Below are 6875 nucleotides of genomic sequence, written 5' to 3'. Positions count from 1 at the left end.
TCTTCAAGCAAATACCCTGACCTCACTCTCCTCCCTCCCCACCTCCAGTCTCTTGCCGGTGTTGTCCATAGATGGAAACCAGCGACAGAGGGTATGGGACTACAATGAACATGGTCGAAGGAGGTCAGCCTTCTGGAAAAGAGTGAAGAAGAGTTAACAAATGAATCTGTACAAATAGAAGATACCTAGAAAAGGGATGAACTTTGGCTTTCAGTTCGTGTCTTCCCTTCCTCCTCCTTCTGCTCTCCACATATATTTTTCATGCTCAGTAATTTTCAAGTACTGTCAATATTTTATCCATACAATTTTTTTAGAATATACTCTCTAGTTATTCCTACTCGTACCCTTAATCCAAGTCTTAACCACATCTTGTCTCTGGTAGCCCTGCTTCCCAGTTTCTTTTTGGTTCATTCTCCACAAATGAATAAACAAGCAAACCAACCTGTGAACCCACAATATTAAAAAAAAAAAAACCTATAGACCACAGTAACTCTCATAGTTGATTATACTTTTTTACTACATTTTCTTCTCACTTTTATATTGCTTCATTATCCACATCAGATTGTGGATATTTAAGCAAGGTTCCTGTCAACTTCCCTTCCAGAAGTGTTACAACTTCAAGCCTATCTTATGTATTTCTAACAGGAATTATACTTTTTAAAGTCCAAAATAAACTTACAGGATTTGCTTTTCCAAAGGTGATTGTCAAATATAGAGGTGCGGCTTTTTAAAGAGATGCTAATAAATAGTCATATTTTTTATTATGATTAACTTTAAAAATTCTTCTAAAAACTTTTATTGAACACTGCCTTCATTTACTCTCATCAGTGAGAATTCCCACCCAACAAGCTCTATTTTCAATCCACTTATTTATGCATCATTCAGTTTTGCCACCTCTATAGCTGGTTCCTTAGAAGCTGATGTAGTTTCTGGCTTTTCTAGAAATGCAGTGTTTTGTATTACATTGTCAGGTCATCGAATCGGTGCTGAATCCAAAGAAAGTGATACGGGTATTTAATGTGATTTTACTTTTTTTTAAAAATTTTTTAATTGATGTCAGAAAGAATTTAATCTTAAGAAATTATTCAAGTTCAAAATAGGCATATTTAACCATATGAAATTCCTGAACTGAGTGTTTCATATATCTTTTTTATTATTCACATGAACATTTCTTGTCTTTCATCAATCTTCAGCAAAAATTAGTATTCTTTCTTTAAGGGCTATTTCTTCTGGGTAAGAATAGTTATAACACATAACAGGAAGTCCACATTTACCTTGTCACACATTTGAAATTACAAGTAGGGTATTCCTGAAATGTGAATCCAACTGTTTTTAACTTATTTTTACAATGTGTAATTTTATAATGAAGTAAAGATTGCAGTGCCAAATCAGGGTACTGAATTCAAGTGCACTTAAGTGATCATCTTTAGAAAATAATTTTTGTTTTTTCTGATCTTTGTGAAACTAGTATCTGAAGTTCACAGTAATGTTATCTCAATGGATTTCTGTATTTTCTGGTTACTTAATCCCCTCTAAAGGAAGAAGGAAAAACAACAATTTGAGAAATTGTTTTACTTTCAGGTTTTCTACTATATTTCAGGGCCATTTTATTCATCAAGCACTATGCTTAAGGATTACATGTTTTCCCAAGTCCTTTGAAAATACTGGGAATCTGAAAAAAAGTTTACTTTGAAATATGAAAAGAAAGCTGCAAAATAAAAAATTAACAAGTACTTCAATTCCCATTATGTCATATATAATCAATTCTTATTTATGTATATTTTATGTGGAATCTTGGAGCATTTTTAAATGTTAGATATGTCGGATGAGTGCTCTCCAAAACCAAGTTCTAGTCAGTACTTTCATATTAAGCCAGATCTTTAAAAGTCTAAAAACTGGACTTAATCTCTTTTATAGATAAAATTTCAAACTGCTTGAAGGCAAGTGTTTTAGAGTTCCCTGTAACATGTGTATTTTTGTGTTCCCTATCCTTCAAATTAAAAATGATAGTAAGCAAAACAAATCAAAATTTGTGGAAAAATATTCCATGCACATAAATTCTTTTTTTTAAAAAAAAAAAAAAAAGGCATCAAAAGAGACAAAATCATGCAACTTGAATCAATGATCTTTATTTTTTCTTCATTAGTGAATGTGGTTAGTTGGTAAAAAATATAAGGCTGAAAAAATTCAGTTGCAAACTAACAGTTGACATTAGCATTCAAAAACAATTTAAATGTAGGCTTTATATAGTATTGTGAGGGGGGGGTGAGGTCTGACATGTTCCAATGGGAAGCTATTTTTAGTGTAATATTTAAAATAGAACTAATGGCCCTGCAGGAACTAGGGAGATGTTTTTTCCAGAGTCTACATTACATTAAAAAAAAAAAAAAAAAAAGGTACAGGAAGAGACAGAGCAAATTTGAGAAGAATTTGGAAGTTAAACACTTTGGATCAAATAAAATCATATTTTGGGGAAACAATTTTTGACAATAACTTTGAAAATAAAACACTTTTCAGCAAATATTCACATAAATTGCTAATTAAGTTATAGGAATTAATCTCTAACAGTTCAAATTCATTATCTTGAAAGAAATGCTGGTAGAAATAGCTATTAATTTTATTTATAGTAAGTAGTTAGTCCATCAAAAAATGTTGATGTTCCTGCTTTCACAGAAGTATTAAATGGATCTATTTATCATTTTGAATCAATTCACTTGGTATTCCATCTTTTAAAAATTCACGATAATCAGAATTTTGGAATTGAGATCATTCAGGCCTTTTAACCCTTGATTTACATGTTTGTTTGTTTTTTTTTTTTCTATCTCCAAAAACCTGGAGTCCTGTTAACTAGACAGGTTATGTGACTTTCTCATCCTGGTCAGAATTCGTATCAAAAGGCTCCTAAATATTCCCAAATGTTACCTCAGAATAAGATTATTTTATGTCCAACACATTTAAGATAATTCAATTCCAATAGGGAAATAAAAAATTTCTGCTTAATTATGTAGTTCACTTTAAGCCCACAAAAGTGATTCTTAGATGTATTCAGGATTACAAAGTAGCAGAATTCATTTCTTTAGCAGCAAATCAACATAATCTACTGCATGGTCACACTTAACATATACTTAAAAATTTGCCAAGGATATAATTTTATCACCCATTATTTATCCTGTTCTCTGCAGTGTTGAGTGAAACTATTAAAGAAAAAAATGGACTTATTAGGTAGGTAAATATATTAATAAATAATTTTATTATTTTGGGGGTTTTAGGGTAGGCATTTACATATAATGCATATATTATGTGCATTATATTACAATTTTGACTTTTGTAAACACCTAAGTGAATACCACCCAAAATAAGCCAATAAAAGCATTCTCTAATAGAACATTCAGTGACGGTAGAGTTGCTCTCTATTTGCACTGTTCATAACAATAGCCACTAGCCACATGTGGCTTGAGCACCTACAATGGAGCAAGGTGACTGTGAATTTTTAATTAATTTTAATTAATATTAAATTAGCTTTTTTTTAAACAATCAATGGCTCTCGTTATAATCCCGTAGTCATGCATTCATCACCACAATCAATTTAAGAACGTTTTCATTGAAAAAAAATTCCATACTTCTTATACTCCCCTATTATTGATGCTTAACTTTGTTACAATTGATGAAAGAATATTACAATGTTACTATTAACTATAGTCCTTAGTTTGCATTAATTGTATTTTTTCCATATACATTAACACCTTGTAGTACTGATGTACATTTGTTCTAGTTCATATAAGAACTTTCTTGTATTTGTACACTTAACCAGTCATCTTCCACAACAGGTTTCACTGTTTTAGTCCCATGATTTATCCTTTAGCTTTCCTTCTAGTGACATACATGCCCCTAGACTTCTCCTTTCAACTATACTCACACTCAGCATTGTTAATTACACTTACAGTATTGTGCTGTTACCTCTTTCCATTTCTGAACATTTAAAATCAACCTTATTAAACATTCCGTACACCTTGAGCATCATACATTAGCTTTTAATAGCCATATGTGGACACTGCAGAACATTTCCATCATTGTAAAGTCCCTTTCCAGTAAACACCATTCCACTGATCCCATCATATGGAAATACTAAAGAAAAATTAGTTTGTATAAGATTATACTGATATTATACAAATGAACTCATACACTATCTACTCAGTGTCTGGCTTCTTTTGCTGAACATACTGTTTTTGAAACTCATCCATGTTGTTGAATCAGTAGTCCACTCCTTTTAAATGCTCAGTAGTATTCCATTGTATGAATGTATTAGTTTATTTATTCATTCCCCTACAGATGGACATTTGGGTTGTTTGCAGTTTATTTGGTTTCATTGCTGCTCATAAATGTTATATTTAATGTTCTACATTAATTGATGGGGAAAAAAAAAACCATGTGTATATCAAAGGATAATTTATCTTGGTCTTGATCAAAGATGGTCAACTTATATGATTATCAGCTTTCTGTACTGGGATAAAATTTTCATTCCAGGTTATCTTTAAGGATACAATTCATTCAGGACCGTTAAATAATCATTTGGTTTATATTACTTAAAGAAAACACAATTAGAAAGACAAATCTACTAGAAAGAAAATGGTAATGTTTCCAAAACCAAAATATACTTTGGGAGGGCAGGGTTGGGGATGCTCCAGAGAATGGTGGCAATTTATGTCGAGTTTTGAATTACCTTGGCCTTGATCATCCTCTGTCATTACTGATAATTATCACATACCCACAGAATCTAAGATCTAGTAAAGGAAATTAATAATATAGAAGTTTAATTTCACAGTGTTCTTCATATAAGTGCTCACTAAATATTGGTTGAAATGAAAACTATTCATTTTACATATAAGAGCTAAGATTCTAGCTATCTCTCAACTGAAGAAAACCAGGTATTTTAATCAAATAAAAAATAATTTAAAACACGTTGTGATCTTCTACTTTATAAAAGGATTCACCATATATTTAGTAATAAGCTCTCAGAGAATACATTAATTTCCAAAATTCTCATACATATTTTTCAGAAGTAAACCTATCATATATCAGCGTATTATCTTTTCATATGAAGCTTTTCCTTCAAGCACTGCTTTTGGGACAATTTATTAGTCCTTGAATATGCAGTTAGGTATCAATAGGAGGAAATAACCTTATAGATAACACTGAAAAGGAAATTTATCATTAAGATTGTGCTAAAGTAATTTATAAAGCATATGATCAAAACACAAATAATCAGAACTTCCTATTTTTTTCAAGTGCTTTGGATACACATGTGTTAACAGATGTCTCTGCCAATCACTTTGATCTGAGAGCAAATACAATCTTAAGTTCAAAGGACACAACTCTTTAAATTGATTTTTGAGCATTCTATAGACAGGAACTATGTCTGGTACTGTTTTAGGTACTCAACATGTAATTATAACATTGACAGTTTAAGTTTATTGAATTTTCCAAAGAATGTAAGATACTTGTTAGATACAATTTATTGGTCCCAGTGTGTACTGCACTGTAACTGGTGATAATTGTTAGCCACTACTGAGTCTTTTCTATGGCTTCTCAACAAGTAAGTATTTCTGAAACATCTGTACAAAATATGCGAAGATGTAACTATGCAGCTTAATAGAAGAACCAAAAGGGGATCCCATCAGAACTGACTATAGGCAAAGGGATTTCTGCCTCCTTTTATAACTAGTTATGGTACAAAACAGTATCTGCGTATGTAATCAAGCTCGTTTCTCAATTTATAGCCTGAACTGGTAGCTTGGCTGTTTGATTCAGTGGGGTGGTAACAATGAAAATGTCTTATTAACCTCAACATGGTTAAATCATATTGTCTGTTTTCCTAAAGCAGGGAAAATTATTCTAAATCCTAACTTTTCAAGAATTCATTTAAGGGAATTTATCTATTCCTAACTCTGGAGTAGGTCAAACCAGGAAGTGGGCAAAAAATGTCTCTAAGCAGCTTAAAACTGATGCTACAACATCCTGGCACAAAGGTCACACTTTTTCTAAAGGAGAGTCCCTTAAAGTACCTACTTATACTCCTGAGACATAGTTTTGATCAAGCTTCATTATGTGCTTTCCTTGCGCAGATTAAAAGCAATAAATTAAAAGGGTGGAGAGGATAATAGAACTATGTTCACTGACAGTAGTTAAGAAGCAACAGCTGACAGTGAGGAAAGGGACAGGCACTCTAACAGACAATAGAACTAAAAAAGCAGAGCTATTCAGAGTCATGTAGTGTGAGCAAACAGCCAGCACACCATTATAGGAATAACTGAGGACTTTATCTGTAAATGTAATAAAATGAATATTCATAATAATGACCACTTTTCGTATAGCTGGAATGCATACCTTATTTACCAAGTATACTTCAAAATTGTTTTATTAAATGTGAAGTTTAATCGCAGTTGCTCATTACATTGTCATCTGTCTCAGACCAGAAGGCCCAACTGCCAGTGGATCATGGAATCTTTTTGAGTTTGCACTGTGCTCACCACTGTTCACTATTACATTGACACATTATTATAAGAACCTCTATGAACACTTGAGATTACCACATACCTTACTTTTTAAAATCCATTGTTGAAATAGTTGGTTCCTTTACCTACTATTCCATGGCACAAAGCCCCCCAAATAAACCCACAGTGTCTGGAGCATAGAATGTGCACTCTGTAATGGTCACTATTACTACTTTAGCACCGGTGAACTCATATCAGCTCAAATCCCTTATTTTGCAGGTGCAAAATTAAGTCTTAAGTGATTTTCTAAGGCTCTACTTTAAATGTTCTTTTGGATAAGCGGCTTAGCTGCATGTATTGGAGGTTTGGGGTCTTTATAAGGGC

The sequence above is a fragment of the Choloepus didactylus genome, chromosome 10 (assembly GCF_015220235.1).
Source record: "Choloepus didactylus isolate mChoDid1 chromosome 10, mChoDid1.pri, whole genome shotgun sequence".
Lineage (NCBI taxonomy): Eukaryota > Metazoa > Chordata > Mammalia > Pilosa > Megalonychidae > Choloepus > Choloepus didactylus.
The sequence above is the reverse complement of the archived record's forward strand: the minus strand, read 5'-3'. Positions refer to the sequence as shown.